The 19,319-nt window shown below is 43.6% G+C and overlaps 1 long non-coding RNA gene across 1 annotated transcript in view; it reads right to left on the reverse strand.

The window, feature by feature from the left end:
* LOC139585325 (uncharacterized) overlaps positions 1-19,319 on the reverse strand; it is a 64,103-nt gene that overhangs the window by 40,519 nt on the left and 4,265 nt on the right. Inside the window, exon 2 of the long non-coding RNA XR_011677038.1 lies at positions 17,324-17,648. This is a non-coding gene — a long non-coding RNA (uncharacterized lncRNA). The remainder of the gene's footprint in view (positions 1-17,323; positions 17,649-19,319) is intronic.

Genomic DNA, 19,319 nt, shown 5'->3' on the forward strand with positions numbered 1-19,319 from the left:
ACAGAGTCAGTACCGGACGTGGTATGCAACTTTTGCTCAGTAAGTTCCTGAAGGAGAACAGCAATGCTTTCTCATGGGAAGGAAAGAACTTAGCGCCAGTGTTGGAGGTGCAGATAAGAAGCTGTGTCGTGCAGCTTAAGGGCGGCAGCAACTTTCTATCCTGGCATATTTGGTTTGGAAGCCCTGACTCAATTTGTACAATCATGGAGTCGGTATCCATCTTTGGAAGGCAGTCTCCTTCCTGCAAGAATCCATTTGGCATGTGTTTTCCACTTTCTCAAGGCAGCCTTCTTGAAATTCTGCCAGCACACTTCTTTTGGACAAGGTAAAGAGCTGCGCTGGGTCTTGGTGTGCAGCCTAGCTAGTGCCCCGCACAGGTAATGCCCAATAACAGTGGTCTGACACCTTTGTAGAGGATCAGGCCCTGGATGCTTTGGATTTCGGAGGAGGGGATGCCATTTCTTTTGAGATGGGCTTCTAGTTCCTCCTCCCTTTGGCAAAGTTTGGGTGGCCACTTTGAGGGGTCTCAGTGAATTGAAAGGCTTTTCCCAATAGGCAGTTCTCTGGGTTAGAGTTGTTGAACTGTCAGGGGGAATGCAGAGGCCAGGCCAGGCCTCTGCAGGACAGGGTTTTGTCCCTTGTAGCTTTAGGGACTGTGTGAGCAGTCCCTGGTGCCATCCCATTTGGATCCTGACTCTGAGAGATTGAAGGCTTACGGTGGTACCTAGAGCTGAGTAGGAAAGTGGCGATAGCAGGGTGCGCGTTTATAGTTGGATGGGTGCAATTGAAATTGTAGGCAGCAAAGCGCTTTCTCCACCAACAGTTTTGCGAGCTCTGTTGCGAGCGCGGCCGACATTTTCAAGTTTGTCACCAGACTCTGTGAGAGAGAAAAAGTTTGTTAGGGCAGAAGATCTGGTGTCAGCCTTTGAGTGTGGGGCAAAGAAGAGTATCCACTTGGAAGGGGAAGATCGGTGAAATCTTTTTGTCCTGGCACAGTTGATTGGAGAGCAGGGACGTTTCTGACTTGGCTGGGTCCTGGGGGTGGGTTGTGAGCTGGGCTCGGTGCGTGTCCTGGTTTTGTGAGTTGACAATGCTGTGGTGTGGTTATTTAGAAGAGCGCTGACAGTGCCCAGGAAAAAGACAAGCACTTTTCTAGCCCAGCCCCGTTCGTGTGGGAGCAGTGTAGGGACAAGAGCTCCGCTGTGGATCCTGGCTCTCGGGTACTGACAGAATGGAATCCTGCATGTAGCCCAGAAGGAAGAAGAATCATTTCATTGTTGGCTGCACAGTTTAGAAGCTTCAAAATAAAAGGCAATTGCAGCATGGCCTCTTCATTTTAGAAAGTTTTCTGGGCCATCAGCTGCTCAACATGTAACTTGCAGCCACTGAACTGCATTCAGCTTCCTGGAGATATGCACTTTCCCTCAAGATCTAGGTACCATCTTGCACTCTAACGCTTGAAGATTCCCAAACCGCTTCAAAATGTCCAGCGGCTGCTCTCAAAGAAAAAGTCCTACAACAAAAAGGCAGTGCTGGCCATAACGGTCCCTTTGCGGTCTGTCAACCAAACGAAACATACTAGCGATTCTCACGTACTTTCTCAGTGATATATATACGTGCATCAGCACATTCTCTCAAAGTGACAGAGACTATCGCTACAGCCAAGCGTTTTCAGCTGCACTTCTGACTGACAGATGTGCCAGGACAGAAGGCATTTGCCAACCTACCCTCTTTCCTGTGCAACCTGACATTGGCAGCGCAAATATTTTCACATTCTTTCATTGTGGCCATGTCCAAAGCAGCTAAAGATCACACAGGTGGAAGTGTCAAGACAGAAGATGTTCTCAAAGTAACTCCTTTTTTTTCTAAACAGCTTTTAAACTGCGCACAATGCTTTGTATCTTCTTTCCCGCATAGACCTGCCCTCACTTTTTCACACTCACATCTTTGTTGCAAACATCCAGCAGCTGCTTGCGTAGAAAAAGGCTCTAGAAATAAAAGCGAGACTTGGGCTGCACCTTCTGCCTGCCCTGTGTAAGCCACATCAAACTCACCAGTGCGCTCTGTCCTTCCCTTTTCCGCCGCAACTACCATTGTGTTCTCTGGATCTCGGAACCTAAAGGTAGGCACATTTGTTTCCACAGAAGGGCCATAGGTAGCAGCACAAATAGCTCTCACTGAACTTTAATCCTGCCATCCATCCCAACCACTGCCACCATGAGTTTGGTTGGTAGGCCAGTAAGAATCATGCTCCTTTTACAGCTGGTATGCGGCAGCCACCAGCCCAGTGCTCTTCGACTCTTGTAACCAATCCTGCTTTTACTCTCCCGGAGGGGATTAGGCATCTGTTTCTCACACAGATCATTGTGGCAGCAGCCAACGGCTCTAGTGCGCTGCTTCTGCCAAAAGACACTGGGGCCAGGCACTTACCTTCTCAGCACTACGTAGCCCCGTATTCTGCGTCTCTTGTCATCCAGATCATACCGCAAAGCGTTTCACAGAGAAAAAATGTGCCAGGACAACAAGCTTGGCTGAAGTGTACCCCTGAAACTGGTGGAAGTTTGTATTTGCACCACATTCAAGGGGCAGTCCTCTTTCCTATACAACCTGCAAACTGCTGTCTGTTCGCAGTGGCCTCTGCCCGCTCCTTCTTACCTTGAAGTACCATGCCAAAGAGGGCTCTGTGCTGAGGTCTCAGAAGAAGAGGGAAGCATATGTGTTTGTAAAGTGGACTGTCTGTTAGTCACTTCCCTCTTCAAAGCAGCGTGTTCCATGCCAAGCAGACAACAAAGCAACAAAAGATGAGTGTGACTCTGCAGTCAAATCCTGCAATCTTCCCAGAAGTGAATTTCTCTCTTCTATAGGACTGACTTGTATGAAGTGGCGTGGTTGTTTCCTTCCATTAGAAGGGAAACTCATCTAGCCAGGCTTCATCACCCCCTGCATCTTTTGGGGTAGTTCTTGGAAGAAAATAGAGAGCAACTTTTCCACTCCACATGATTCATGTTTCATTCTCTTCCTTCTGTACTTCAGGGAACAAGCTATCAATTCCCTACTCTTTCTAGGAAAAGGCATGAAGCTATTAATTAAATTCCCATAGATATATTAAGGAATCAAAGTCTTTTATGCCTGCAGGCAGGCCCTTATGGTATGAAAAGTATGGATTGTCAAGGGTGGAAGAAGATCTGTATGAAAAGGGAGAAAGCCCAGAAGCATGCAGGGATTTTCAGGTATGAAAGGGAAAACGACATTAAATTGTCAAGGGAAAGAAATTGAAAGGGGGAGGAGGGAGAAGGGAGGAGGAGGAGGCAAATGCTGCCTTTGAGGCAGCTGACACAAGGACCGTTGGCCTCATGAGCAAACAAGAAAACCAAATGAAACTTCACAGCAATCTCATCCACAACTTAGTGGACAAATGTGCAAACCCATTTCTTCATTTATTATGTGTCTAATATATATAGAGATGTTCTTCATTCTGACAGAATTTTCAGGGAGCAAGCTAGTGTAAGGCACCTGGAACCAATGGTGTATTGGAAATGGCCAACATGCAGAACACGCTCCATCCTGAACGCTACCACAGCAGAATCACAGGATCATAGAATGGCCGGGGTAGACAAAGACCTTAAGGGCCATCTAGTTCTCTGACATGGGCGGGGACACCTTTTACTTGCTCAGGTTGCTCAGAGCCCCATCCAGCCTGGCCTTGAACACCAGGTTGGGGTGTCCATAACTTCTCCAGGCTGTCTGTGCCAGTGCTTCACCACCCTCACAGGGAAGAATTTCTTCCGAGTATCTAATTTCAACCTGCCCTCTTTCATTTTGAAGCCATTGCCCATTGTCCTGTCTCCAGAGTTGCTAATGAAGAGTCCCTCTCCTGCTTCCCTTCAGATATTGGAAGGTGTTGTGAGGTCTCCATGCAACCTTCTCTTCACCAGGCTAAACAGCCCTAATTCTCTCAGCCTGTGTGTCATGGCTTGACACTGGGACAATGCCAGTGCCCCCATGAGTATACTCTCTCCCTGGTTTCTGCTGGGAGATGTGACCAGGAATAAGCAAAGCAGGCTCCCACTTAGGAAAAAAAATAATTATTAACTAAACTACAAGGGAAAGGAAAAAAAAAAAAAAGAAACACACAAGGAAAATGAAAACTTCACAAATACATCTCCTCCTCCTCCCCACCAAATTCCCAATACAATACATCCCCCAAATCATCGACTCTCGGTCCAGCACCACCCTTCAGAATACTCAATCCTCAGTTCATCAAGAGGAGAAGGAGTCCTTCTTGTGCCAATGGTGACCTCTTCCTTTCATGTGCAGTGCTCTCACCATTGAACTGGTCCATGGTGCTCATGTCCATGGTGCTCTCACCAGAGCTGCTTCTAGGGTTGACTTTTAAGGATGCTTCGTCCCACTGCAAAAAGGTACAGTCTCAACTTTGGGACATCTGTCCCCCCATATTTTTCACCCCCTGGGGCCGAGGGGTACCCACACCGAACCCTCTTGGTCCTGAGGCACTGCCTCCCCCTAGAATGCAGTCCCTGTATCACAAGGAAACATGGCTCTGTCCATGGCTACACACAAAGAGTCCAGCATAAGCTACTCCATCATCTCTTCCACCTGCCTTCTTCTCTATTTCTCTCCTGGCCCGTTTCCTCTTATCTCCTCTATATCTCTCTTCTCATTCAACTCCAGGAGGATTAGCATTTGTAAGGTTTCCATCATCCAAGAAAAGGGTTAAAAATCTGAGGCTCTGTCTGTCCAGAACTCCCATGGCTGCCCTGCCAGGCACTCCCCTCTTCTCCTTCTCGGCCGGCCAAGCACAGGCACCAGCTCTCTCTCTATCTCTCCTTGGGGGGGGGCGGAGGGGGGCGGTGGCTGCCTGATGCCTCTCAGTGCTCCTCCACCCTTCCATCCTGCAGGGGCCTTCACCTCCCTTCTGGCCAGGCCCCAGCCTACCTCACCCAGCCGGGTGGCTTCCCCTGCCCCGCCCAGCCCGCAGCCAGACAGGGGAGATCTGAACCTTTCCCTGACCGGAACCCAAGAGAGCCTCCCAGGGGAGAGCCCTGCTTTTAACCCCGTGTTCTCAGAGGCGCATCCAATGTCCCAATGGCCACCTTAGGTGCCAATATTAAAATCTGAACATCCATTGGCCTCACCACAGCATCCCAGAAAACACATTTCCTGTCAAACCACCACACTGTGGGATATGCTCTTGTCCTGAATACTGAACTGCAGTCTTGTCTGATGATTTTTTGAATCCTTTGAAGGCATTTTGAATTTTGAATTCTTTTTCAGCCTTAAATTAGACTAAATAGCTTTGATTTGTGGGTATTGAGCAACAGAAATCACTGCCCTGCCTTGCCTTTTTTACAGCTCCTTTCCGTGGGAGACTTGCTGCAAACGTCACAGCTGGTGAGACAGTGGGCCCACCATCATTCTGAAAGAGCTTTGCACAGTAAACATAGAGGAGGATTAAATATTGAAATGCAGATGACAGGAGCTGCCCAATGGACTCTGCTGGTGGAAATCAAATACTAGTCTAGTCTTTTGAATGCAAAGAATTCCTCCCAATGAGGCCAGACAGGCTTGTTTGCCTTTGAATCTGGACAGTAGTGGATGGTCTACAGGTTAAAAACAGTGTAGATACTTCTCCTTTTCTTCTTTAGTGGCTCAGAAACTGAAAAGGCAGCTACCAAATGGTAAATACATCCCTACAGATTCAAAAATGGTCGTTCTTAATTTGCATCTCCACCATAACAACAAATTGTTAGAACTAAAACACAGATGGGAATTTTATAGCTTCTCAGAAATGAAGCAGGAATTGGCCAATGGGCCTTAGAAGTAGCTACAAATTTTTCAGCATGAGGCATCTCAAAAGTATTTTAACCATACAGAACTTTTCTGTACTTTTGGCCTTTTATCTCAAGGATGCATCAAAAAAAAAAAAAAAAAAGGAAAAAAACCCCAAGAAAAATAAAAAAGAACAAACCCTAGCAAATATCTATCTATCTATCTATCTATCTATCTATCTATCTATCTATCTATCTATCCATCTATCTATCTTTCTATCTATCTCTCTCTCTCTATATATATTACATGACTAAGATAATAAGCACAATCAGTAACCTATATAGAAACAGAACCCATGATTTTTAACTTTCAACCTTGTCTTCTCAACACACTCTCGAAAATGGAATTGTTTCCCTATCTGCCTTGAAACATTTTGGAGCAAAAAACACTCTAAGGTCCTGATAGGTGTTTTGGTCAAACATCCCTTCTTCTGGTTTTCTGTCCATAAGCAGAGTAATGGAGGGGAAAACTGGTAGCTGGCCAAAGGAGGTAGGAAGAGTAATCATCATCCACAACACTGGGGCTAAAGAAATTTCCACAGAAAATTACCTGCCTTATTACTTGTTCATGTGGTGGGTTGAAAGCTCAGAATCTGTTTCCATGTTTCCCATCCCTCGAATGTTCTATTTCACAGAATTCAAGCCCCTCAAACATCAGTCCTGCCAGAACAGCCCGCCACCTGCTGTCATAGGGGATCTGCTGATGCCCACGATGCCCACTGACTCTGGTACCAGTCTAGTGCTTGTCACTGTTGCAGATCAAGAACTACTGAATAGTTCTGATGAATGCTCTTAGAGGGGTTGAAAACAAGGAAAGAATGACTAGACATTTGTATGATCAAATCCCCTGATGGAATAAAAATATGCCAGGACAACAAGCTTAATAAATGTATTCATTGTCATAAGAAGGGAGATGAAGGGTCCAAAAGATTACTTGCATACTTACTGTTCTAAATCCCTTGTCATCTGGTAAATTGCAAAGGATGCCCGGCTTTCACCAAAATGCAAATCAGATTAAAATGTGAAGCCTTACACTTTACTGGATATAAAACTTCATCATCCATTTTTAAATCTTAGAGATTGCGATGTTGTCCTGGTTTAGGGCAAATTTGGAGGAGAATTTCCAAATTAGGGCCCCTCCCCCCAACTGGTTCGGGAAGGATTCCTCGGAGAGGAGTGGAACGAACCTGTTTATTTAATAGGCACAACACCCCCCAGCACGCAAAAGGAACAATTCCGGATGACACCGCTCTGAAAAAGATGACAAATTCAGAAAGTCTCTCTTGGGGGTGTGGTCACTCTGTTCTCAGTCCCTCTGGCGCTGGGCCAGCTGCTGCAGGCCACAAGGTGCAAACACTCGGTGTTTCCCAGGTCCCAGTCCGGAGCAGGTTCAAAATGGTCAGTAAAAGGAAAGGAGAAACGGTCCAGGAAGAAATTTGGACAGTTTAGCTAAACTAGCTAATGAGCAAAAGCAAGCAGAAGCAAAGCAAGCAAGAGTGAGAGAGAGCAAAGCGAAAAGCAAAAGCAGAAAAAGCAAAAGCTGCAGTCTCTGTGTCCCGCCAGGCTGATAAGAAAACCAAAACAAAACTTTCCCTCTTCAGAGCCGGTCTTAAAGGTACAGAACATAATATCCAACATTCACAGAACACACGAATGGGGATACAAGCATCATAACGTCACCCTAGGACAGATGTATTTCTTATTAATACCTTAATATTAATAAGGTTTAGAGCTGGAATTCAGAGGGAAAAGAAAGCTATTTTGAATTCATTCTATTCAATCATCTTGTCTGGACTGTCTCTTCCTGCTTTTCACTTCTGAAACTCTGTATGAAAGGCATGGAGTTCTGGATTAATTCTTTTCAACAGTTTCCCCTGTTATTCTTCTTTAAAGGCAAACCTGAAAAATCCACACTTTCTTTCCCAACCACTTCTAGAATTCCATTGAGAAGCAAAAAAAACCCCATCAAACAACTAAATCTCTGCTCCAATTTGTAGGAAAAAACCCCACGCCATTAACTGCTTTCCTAACATATTCTTTCTCTTGTATTAATATGGCAACCTTTTCTTGCTTTTATAGATTAGAACCAAATTCTTAAAGCTCTAAGGAAACACAGGTTTACTGTAGCTGATTCTGAGCTACAGTAGTCCAGCAAGGAGTTCAGACCTCAAAAGAAGAGTCGGTACAACAAGATTCAGCACAACGTTGAGACGTATTAGCTATTGTTCAAGAAAAGCCGCCAAAATGAAACTGCTTAGACTTCTATACTATCATGGGTGCCTGCTTCCAGAACCTGACCTAAGTTGCTGGAAACTAGCTGCAATATTACTGCAAACAATGCTGTGAATGTAGGCCATTATAATTCTTCTCTTCCATTGAAAACCACAAGTGGAGTTGCGTCATTTTCTTAAAAATTCTGTATTTCCTTCCAAACTGGTAAAATAATGATAAATAAAGTGTTCTGTTCATACAGTTTAAATCTAATAATGTTCAAAATGAAAATAAAAAAAATTCCTTCAGATATGGTCTGCAATAATACAGCCAAGAGAAGATGAACCAGTCTGGCCTACAAAATAAAGTGAAGCAGAATCTGGGAATTTGGAACACCTTACGATGTAATATTTAAAGAAAAAAAAGAAATAAAATGTAACCTACCCAATCTCAATCAGTGATGCACCGACAGAGAAAAAAGAACTCATTACTACTAATATTTCTTTCATTCTCAGACAAGAAGTTTGCACGGAAGATTGTTGCGAAAGACAGCAGCCTTCTTCTTTACAACATATTCTTCAGAACTCCAGGAGACAAATCATTAGAGTGATTTGAGGCTCTTTCTCCCTGTAAAACTTCCAGAGCATAGCCAATATTATATTCCTTTAGAGATCCTCACCGCCCTGGGCGACTGGTGGATAGTCTACAGCTCCAGTACATCAGCCAGACGCTCTGCCTTATTTAGCATGGCTACTGCAGCAAGGACATCATCTCTACTGGCTTTCTATCCAAAATACATGCAAGGCACAACAAAGAATATACCCAAAACACTGAGCACAGCTTATGGCCTTCAAAACAAAAATCTCACAATGGCAATACTGGATCTTCTGATCCAAACCATCAGGAAACATTTCTTTAGAGGTGAAAAAAGCTCCTGTTGATTGTACAAAAAATAGTGATGTAAACCAGAGTTGCATGACCCAATATTTCTATTGAACTGGAACTATTTTGATCAATATTATGCATCCATTTCTTTTCAGGGCACTTGGTAAAACATCTAAAGTATAGTTTAAAAGGAATTATTGGATGCGTACTAAGTACTAGGGATTAGTTAAGGTGTGGGTTTTGCATGGCTTGGTTTTTGGTGGGGAGGGAAGAAGCCAGCCACAGAAGTGAATCTTTTGTGAAAAGCTCCTAGAAGCTTCCTCCATGCCTGGCAAATCCCTGCTTGGCACTAAGAACAGAAGCCAATGCTGCTAAGCCAATTAGACAAGCAGTAATATATTTCAGAAGGAAATCAAAACTGCAGCCAGTTAACTTTTAAGTTTGCTAATTTTTTGGTTGGCACCTCTTCTGGTTTGAAAGCAAAAGCAGCAAGAGATGCTGTCGCTGTTGCAGTGTGTGTTTTTGATTGTAATGCAGTTCTAGTAGTCAGTTTTATAATACGTCCTATTTTGTGCTGTTTTAGCATATTTCGTTATTAATGGATTGTTCCTTTCCCCCCGTGTTGTTAGTTTTTGCCCTAGTTGGCCATCTCCCCAAAGACCTGCCCTTTTGTTCCCTTTTCCTCCTCCCACTGAATGTCAATCCCTCCCCAAGCCTGCCCCTTTCTCTAGAAACTTCCCTATCAATTTTATACTCTTCAAAACCCCATTGGTTTGTTTGAGTTATTCTCCTCCCCTGTAGTCCCCTATTGGTTCAAACATTGTATTCCCCGCCTTGTGGTCCACCCCCAGTTTCTCCCAGTGTGTTCAAGATTGTATCCTCCTCTGGGACCTCTCCCCATTTCTAAGTTGACGTATGCCTTTGAGTCAGTGTCTTTGTGTCCCTGACCCTCCAGGGAAGAAACTCCTTTGGAAAACATGCAGAAGACCTCTCCCTGTTCCTTGTCCCTGCCCTCGGCGCAGTCCTATCCCCAATGCAGTCCACCTGTGCCATAGAGCAGCTGTGCCCTACAGCTGCATCCTGGATTTGACAGCTTTCTGGGGGCAGCCCACTCTGGCTGTTGGTGTCAGGAGCTAGTCGGTCTGAAGAAATCCAGCATGGCAGCAAGACTCCAAGTCAGAAATACAATTTATTAGGAAAAGGGGAAAAACCAAATACATGCAATGATACAAAAGAACAACCACGGACAGAATACAACCTGTCACCCTGCTAGTTAGGGTGGTGGCAGCAGTCCGGATGAAATGGCCTTGTTGAAGTGGTGATCCTGTAGAAACCATCTGGTAGCTCTTGTCCTCTGAAGACCAGTGGGTGAGGGTGGCTGTTCTTCTAGGAAGCCAGTGGAAAGACTGCTTGTGGTGTCCCAAAACTCAGATTATATCCAGCTGGGGATGCTTAGCTCCTGCCCCCTGGGCAGAGCATCTTGCAATGGGCTCAAATTGTTCTGAGTCATGCGGTGGTTCCTTGATTAGCCTCTAAACAGAAATGGCTCCTGGAGGGAGTCACCTCTGAATCATGTGGCAAGACATGGATGGCCCCGTTAAGAGATAAGGAGATAAGGAAAAAACGATGCCCCTCCCGGTTTCAGCAGCTCTTGAGGTTGGGAGCAGAATACATTTTTATATTGTAGCCTAGGACAATACAGGATGAATGCTTTTGCATTTGCAGGAAGTTTGTATGGATTTGAAAAGCATCCTTATAGCAGAGGCACAAAAGTATTCTCCTACCCTTTTAAATCATCTTCAAACCAAGCAATTCTCACAATAAGGTAGCGCATGAATGACTTGCAAGTGAGTTGAAGAAACACGGCAAAGATAAGTAGTGTTCAACTGCAGAGAATCGTTTAGGGACACCATACCTTTATATACCTTTATATTTTAAATCAGGAAGCATGGATGGACCGTTTTTTTCCCCATAGTTGACTACAGAACCAGCGGTCCCTTGCGGGAGGGTGTTTGGATTCAAGATGACACTGGCAGCTAAGAGCATGGCTACACAGAAGGTGCTACTTTGAGACCAGAACATTCAACTACTTCAAGGCAGATAGGAGAATAGCTGACTAGTGACAGCTCTGAGCAGAAGAGTCTGTGGCTTATCCTGTGGGAACAATAGTAAGACATGTCAATTGAAAAACCCCATTCATTTCCAAGGAGCAAACATCAGTAAAAATAAAAGGTCAAGTAAAGACACCCTAGTGCTCTTCTTATCAGAAGCATGTTCCTCCATATGAGAGTATTTAGGAAAGGACAGTCCATTCATAAAGAAAGGTGTGCCAGTTAGAAAACCTGTAGAACAATACAAGACAAACTCACCCAATATACATCCTCAAATGCAAAATGAAGAAATAATCATTTCAAGCTTCCGTGGAATTAATTGCATTTTATTTGTTCTTTTCATTTCAGCTGCTCTCAAGTTATTTTTTAAGACTGAATTTTATGAATTCAGCAAAGCTCTCTTTCTGAATGTCTGCATACCCCTATAAAACACTGAGGTGACAAAGAGAACGGCAGTGGAAGGAAACCTGGTCCACCTCCCCCTCCTTGAAGCTTTAGGCCAGCGAGTGATTAGAATTTAGTCACTTCATGTGCTTTACCAAGAGAGAATGTTTTCCAGCCTTTATCTTTCCTTTTGGAGCTGATCCACTTTGTAGTCATAAATTCTTGACTCACTTGGTGAGAAACAATGGCATTACAGCCGTGGATGTTAAAAGTGCACTGATGGGCAATGAAGTTTTCATCTTCAGCTCCTTGCTTCAGTAAATCTTCCAAATTCATCAGAAAGAAAGTTCCCAGACCAGTAATCCCCACTCAAATGACCTAATTCAAATAGTCTGTAGGCATAAGAGGCATCAAGCAGGTGCTGTCATCTGTTAGGGGAATACCCAGCCAGTACATGGTTGTCTAGTTAGGCGGCAACAATTTTGGAAAGAATTTAGTTTTTTGTATTGCAAGTGAATGGTCAATACATTTTATTAGTGGATACGGGTACAAGAATGTCTTCTGCATCCTTTCAGAGGGGAAGCTTCCCTAGATCTAAAGCTGCTCAGCTCCATGATAGGATGCTTTGTCTGAAAAGGGAACTCAAGTCTTTGTCCTTTTGGATTGCTTCCATAGTTTTTCACTCACTCTTCAGGTACCTATTAATATGTTCTGTTATCCCCTGCAAACTTTTATGGGCATAGTCACTGAATTGGTACATATTCCATGAAGTCCACGGGCCCTGTTGAGATGCAGCCACAGGTCTCAAGGGTGTTAGCAGATGTTATTCTGAGGCCACTCCTAATGATGTTTGATGGATCATAGTGACTGAGGAAAGTGCCCAAAGACTGGATGAAAGCAAATGTCACCCATCTTGGAAAAAGGCAACTAGGAGGACTTGGAAAAGTACAAGCCAGCCAGCCAGCGTCATTTTTATCCCCAGGAAGTTGATGGAGCAGCTATTGCTGGAAAGCATTGCCAGGCAGATGAAGGAGGACAAAATAACATAGTCAGCATGGATTTACCAGGGGAACTTGATGCTGAACAACTTTTTAAACTCCTCTGATGAATCAACTTGCCCGGTAGATGAAGGGAATATTGTCCATGCCTGGGCTTCAGGAAGGTTTTTGACATTTATCTAGGTGGCAGCACACATACATCCCAGAAGGACTAGTGCAAAGAGGAGGGAACCAGTGTCTTTTCAAGGATGCTCAGTGAAAAGACAAGAGGCAGTAGGCACACACTGAAATACAGGAGATTGCCTCTGCACATCACCAAATGATTTTTTACTGTGAGGGCGACTGAACCACGGCACAGACTGCCCAGAAAGATGGTGGAGCCTGGATCTTTGAAGACATTCAAAGTACACCCAGATATAATCCTGGGCAAGAGGCTCTAGGTAGCCTGGTTTAAGCAGGGGGGTTGGACCTGGTGAGCCCCACTGACGCCTTCCACTCTCGTTCATTCTGTGCTAGTGAATTCTCTTAGAGATGCATTTCAAGCACTGGCAGGACAAAGTTCTGTGCAGAGAGAGATCCAAATGGACATGGGATCTAAGTTCCTTAAGTAGTGCTCAAGAAGAATGCAAAACTCTGGGGTAAGTGTCTCTTCCATAACTGAATCCCTTTCATGGGAAAATTCCCCAGCTATAGAAAGATCTTCTGATAGGCATGCTTAAGACTGACACTGGCTGAGCAAATTTCTCCCTATGTGTGTTTAAGACCAGTTAGGATCTTCACCAAGAGTGTTGTCAACATAGTCACAGAATGTATATTGTTAAGAAGGGACAACTTACATCAGAATGGCAAATTTTGGTCCACAAAATGTATTAATGTATGGGAATTATCTACTTGGGTTGAAAATAAAAAGAAAGAGTTAGTCTTTATTTATCAATTTCATGGCAATATTGATAAGGTAAGAAAAAGACCTTAGTCCTTAACCTTCTTAACTCAAACAAAGCTTTTTAAAAATTCCTTGTAAAAAATGTATCCTAATTATCAGACTATGAAACAATTTTAGTTGGGAAAAAAGTTCCAAAATTGTGTAGATAGTGGTAAAGAAGCCAAGAAAACAGGTAAGAAACAAAAAGAGAGCAAAAGAGTCAGCTTCAGTCTGCAAGCTCGTTCTAGAAGTAATCTGCTAGGAAAAGGAACCCCCAGTTGAATTTCCAATGTGTTCATGGACTTGATTCAGTAACTAGTCAATGTAAAAACCAATCCTTTTGTACAACTTCTCCCAGCAACAAAAACTCCAACAGCTTGACACCACCATCATGCCTGTCCCAGATGTATTTTAAAAGAAGTTATCCTTTCTTGAAACTCTATTTGCATAAAAGTTGCAAGACATTGGAGGGATTCTCCACATTCTCATTTCTCCATGTGGCTTGAAAGTCTATTTGATAAAATATGCAACAAAGCATATGATTTATAAGGTAGGGTAAAATGGATGATTTGGGAATTGATCTCTTGTTGATATTAAACTTCATATCCACTCTCTGTGAAGTTTCTAAAACAAATGATGGAGCTGAGGCGTGAATCTGCCACAACAAGTGTTAAGCAAACATACACGCTCCCCTTCACATGCCCCCCTTCCACACACACCTAGGCCCACACAGAGGTCAGCATAGCAGATGATGAACACCTTGCAAAAGACCGAAATGCTAAATACCTCTCTTTGGGGGCAAAATAGCTGGTGCAACAATTCAAATATCTGGTGTAAAAATTCTGTTTAATTTCTACCTCCTATTTAAAACACAGCTTTTCATTTAATTATATGTGGGGAATATTTTCATATCATTTGTTTCTTTACAATTACTTTGTTCTCATGTGTTGTATGTCTAGGAATATTTTCTTCTAAAAATAGAAAAAAATAGATAATATCTTTTCAGAAGAAAACATTGGTTTATACAATTTTAAACCATCATGATATGGAAGAATTCTTTTGTCCCTCACTAAGGTGGAGGAACTATTTGGATCACAGATCATTTACAATGAAATACTTTACCTTTTTAAGATGCTTTCAGTCAATTTTATATCCTCATTGCTTATTCATTATAAACAGTAATTTTTCAGGGAAGGGAAGGTGTGTGGTATAGCTACATTATGTTCAAACCCAACTCCTACTAAAGGCCAGGCTGAACTCCAGTAAATAATGTCCTGAATGATCTTTTGCCGCCTTCTTTGGCACTTCACTGTGACTGTGGTCACAAGGGTTTTCAGGATGAAGAAGAGACGAGAATGTTGACTCCACGATCAGAAGGCTTGATTTATTATTTTATGATATATGTTACATTAGACTATACTAAAAAGCAATAGAAAGGAAAAAGTTTCTTAAGAAGCTAGCTAAGCTAAGAATAGAAAAGAATGAATAACAAAGATCTGTGTCTCAGACAGAGCAAGAGCTAGCTCTGCCATGAGTGGTCAAGAAATCTAAACATCCACAGGAGACCAATCACGGCTCTACCTGTTGCATTCCACAGCAGCAGATAACCATTGTTTACTTTGGTTGCTGACACTGCAGCTTGTCACAAGGAAAAATCCTAAGAAAGGATTTTTCATGAAAGATGTCTGCGACACTTCACGAAATCCGAACATGAGGAAGTGTGGAAATACAGAGATTTTGTCCCATGTAGAAACCCATCCCATGTATTTTATGCTGTAATTCTTCTCTCTTTTGAAATTTGCTATCTTCTACATAGTTTTCATTAACCTGTTACAGTAGTGAAAATCACAGATCAAGGTAATTTTGTAACACTTTGATTTTACCCCAAGAGCTGAGGGAAAACTTGCTCCTATACTTCAATCTGAGTTTCTTCTAGATTCCAACTTTGTTTCTCTACCATCAAGAGTCTCCTGTGTTGCTGCTCAAAGCCCCATCCAACCTGACCTTGAATACTTTCAGGGATGGACACCCACAACTTCTCTGGGCAACCTGTTCCAGTGTTCCAGCACCCCCAGAGTAAAAAATGTCTTCCTTTTATCTAATATGTGTCAGAAGTATTAAATCTAGGCATATACACTTTGAGGAAAGGTTTGAAATTCTTTTGATTTGAATCACATTTTATATGAATACTGACTTACAGATGACTAAAATATGTTGATGGGCATTTGAGCTGACACTTTTTGAAAAGGTGCATGGAATTTAAAATTAAAACCAGTACCATTAAAAACATCGTGCCGTTTTCTTTTTCCTCTGGTATTGAAAATTGCATCTATCAAATATCTGTGCTTCATACAAAGCTCTTAGACACTCTCAGAAAAAAGCTTTTCTTTCAGACTAAGTTGCAGTTTACGTAGAACACTAGTACTAGGGAAGGTTTTTCTGGGCATAGGGGGAACACCTTCTCATTGGATTTGTGTGCAGAATGCATTTTATCCAAACTGGAAAATTGATCCCAGCTGTGTTCTAGTCATCATTCTTACTGCATCAGGCCCGAAGATTCTGTGAAAAGTAGCCTGTGGACCTTGAACATAGCTCATGGGAAACAGATGAGAGGTGATGGAGAAGTTGAGGGAGAGAATAAAGAGCATATGGCCCAGTACAGACTAACAATTGTTTGGCACCCTTTAAAGGCTGTGTTTGACAAGCAGGGCTGAAGCAGGTCTGCAAAATATCCGGGAGATCAAAATCCATTGAAGCAAATTGCCCTGGCCAGTCACCTTGCTGGCGATAATTCACTCTCCATACCAGCTGATCAGGCCTAACAATGCTGCTGCAGAAGTATTGTGAAAAAGGTAGGCATATTTTCACAGATGCAGGGGAAAATCCCCTTGGATGATGATTCCAAGGGATTACTTGATGGAGCAAGTTATGTACCCTTATCTACTGTGCAATATCTAAGTTGGTGAGTTCACTATCTGTCAGCATCACTTTCGAAAATAAATGTTTGATCCACAAATAATATTTCATATGTCCTGTCTACCTGCTTCATTTCAACCAATGAATAGGCTACGTTCCATCAGCAAAGGGTTTATGATCCTATGTTTCTTTAAACTGTGATAATTCTTTATTTTTTTCTAAATCAGACACTGTCTGTTCATAAGATTCAGATGTCCATGGCAGGGGTGTAATTAAATTCACATGTTAAAAAATAACCTTCTTCTTGTTATCTTTTTATTAAATTACTGCCATGTAACATCAGTCTGAGAGCTGAAGAAAACCCCTTCATTTGCTGTTTGCCAAGTATCATCTATGTGATACAAATCCAACTTGAGAAATCACACCCGTACATTGCCATGTAGCACTACTAGTAATGCTTTCACAACCTTTTCTTCATCATTAGGTCTTTTGGTGAAGTGAATGATTAGAACATAAGCAAGGGCATTTGTTCAAGATGCTCCAGAAAGAGCTGTGGTCCGTTCTCTTCTTTGCTGCCTATGTTAGCACTGAGCTGCAAAAAGTGAAAGATTACTAGGAAGAGTGTTACTTTCAGTCTAAATTTGTAAATGATGTTTGGAATACCCTGTTAAATGACAAGGTGCTCTTTTAAAATATGGCATCTTAAGGGAAAATGTCAGCTTTAAAAAGGTTTTGAGATAGTTGCTTCTGGAAAAAAAAAAAAAAGAAAAGAATTGGAGGCATCTAAGGTCTTTAGGCATACTATTTTGAAGATTGATTCAAAACACAGTTTCTTCATATAGGAAGAACAGAGGACCATAGATGCAACCCATTTGTCGAGGTTTAGGGCAAATTTGGAGGAGAATTTCCAAATTAGGGCTCCTCCAGTTAGCAAACCCACACAGCCCCTCCCCCCAGCCGGTTCGGGAAGGATTTCTCGGAGAGGAGTGGAAAGAACCTGTTTATTTAACAAGCACAGCACCCCCCAGCACACAAAATGAACAATACCGGATGACACCACTCTGAAAAAAAATGACAAATTCAGAAAGTCTCTCTCTGGGGGTGGTCACTCTGGTCTCAGTCCCTCCGGCGCTGGGGCTGCTGCTGCAGGCCAGAAGGTGCAGGATCTTGGTGTTTCTCAGGTCCCAGTCCGGAGCAGGTTCGAAGTGATCAGAAAAAGGAAAGGAGAAACCGTCCAGGAAGAAATTGGACAGTTTAGCTGAATTAGCTAAAGAGCAAAAGCAAGCAGAAGCAAAGCGAGCAAGAGCGAGAGAGCAAAAGCAAAAAGCAAAAGCAGCAAAAGCAAAAGCTGCAGTCTCTGTGTCCCGCCAGGCTGATAAGAAAACCAAAACAAAACTTTCCCGCTTCAGAGCCGGTCTTAAAGGTACAGAACATAATATCCAACCTTAACAGAACACATGAATGGGGATACAAGCATCATAACGTCACCCTAGGACATTCCACCCCTTATCCCCATATCATCAACATACTACCACACATCATGCATTTATTTCTCACCCCACAATCAGATCTCCCTGTGGTACACATCGTGTTGTTCCATCTCTTTGCATTATCCACCATGTGCAACCTGGTCCCTGAGCAAAGACAACCCCACGAATGGGTTTGTCTGTACTCAAGGCAGAATTGACCCACACATTCTTCCCTAACAAACCTCTGACACGTACCACTGGGACTTTATCTCCATCTATTACATTCAGGGAGTCAGACTGGGCAGGACCTGCTCGGTTGGTGGAACCTCGGGTGTTAACTAACCAGGTGGCCTTTGCTAAATGCTGCTCCCAATTTTTGAAAGATCCCCCACCCAAAGCTTTTAGCTGGGTTTTTAGTAGTCCATTGTACCTCTCCACTCTGCCTGCAGCTGGTGCATGGTAGGGGATATGGTACACCCACTCAATGCCATGTTCGCTAGCCCAGGTGCTGATAAGGCTGTTCTTGAAATGAGTCCCATTGTCTGACTCAATCCTCTCAGGGGTACCATGTCTCCACAGGATTTGGTTTTCCAGGCCCAGGATGGTGTTCCGGGCAGTAGCATGAGACACAGGGTAGGTTTCCAACCATCCAGTGGTGGCTTCCACCATGGTCAGCACGTAGCGCTTGCCCTGGCGTGTCTGGGGCAGTGTGATGTAGTCTATCTGCCAGGCCTCCCCATACTTGTACTTGGACCATCGCCCACCGTACCACAGGGGCTTCACTCGCTTGGCCTGCTTGATGGCAGCACACGTCTCACAGTCATGGATAACCTGTGAAATACTGTCCATGGTTAAATCCACCCCTCGGTCTCTTGCCCACTTATAGGTGGCATCTCTGCCCTGATGGCCTGAGGCATCATGGGCCCATTGAGCTAGGAATAACTCTCCCTTGTGTTCCCAATCTAGGTCTATCTTTGACACCCCTATCTTTGCTGCCTGGTCTACCTGCTCATTGTTTTGGTGCTCCTCATTGGCTCTACTCTTGGGGACATGGGCATCTACATGGCGGACTTTCACAGGTAGCCTCCCTACCCTGGTAGCAATATCTTTCCACTCATCAGCAGCCCAAATTGGTTTTCCTCTACGCTGCCAGTTAGCCTTTTTCCACCTCTCCAGCCATCCCCACAGAGCATTGGCTACCATCCATGAATCAGTGTAGAGGTAGAGCTTTGGCCATTTCTCTCTTTCTGCAATGTCCAGGGCCAGTTGAACGGCTTTGAGTTCTGCAAGTTGACTTGATCCACCTTCTCCTTCAGTAGCTTGTGCAACCTGTCGTGTGGGGCTCCATACGGCTGCTTTCCACTTCCGGTTCATCCCTAAGATGCGACAGGAACCGTCAGTGAAAAGAGCATAGCGTGTTTCCTCTGGGGGCAGTTGGTTATATGGAGGAGCCTCTTCAGCCCGTGTCACTGGTTCTTGTTCTTCATCTGTGACACCAAAATTCTCACCTTCGGGCCAATTTGTAATTACCTCCAAAATCCCAGGGCGATTTAGTTTACCTATATGGGCGCGCT

Source organism: Agelaius tricolor, unplaced genomic scaffold (assembly GCF_023055355.1).
Source record: "Agelaius tricolor isolate 1412-34295 unplaced genomic scaffold, bAgeTri1.0.p SCAF_73, whole genome shotgun sequence".
Classification (NCBI taxonomy): Eukaryota; Metazoa; Chordata; class Aves; order Passeriformes; family Icteridae; genus Agelaius; species Agelaius tricolor.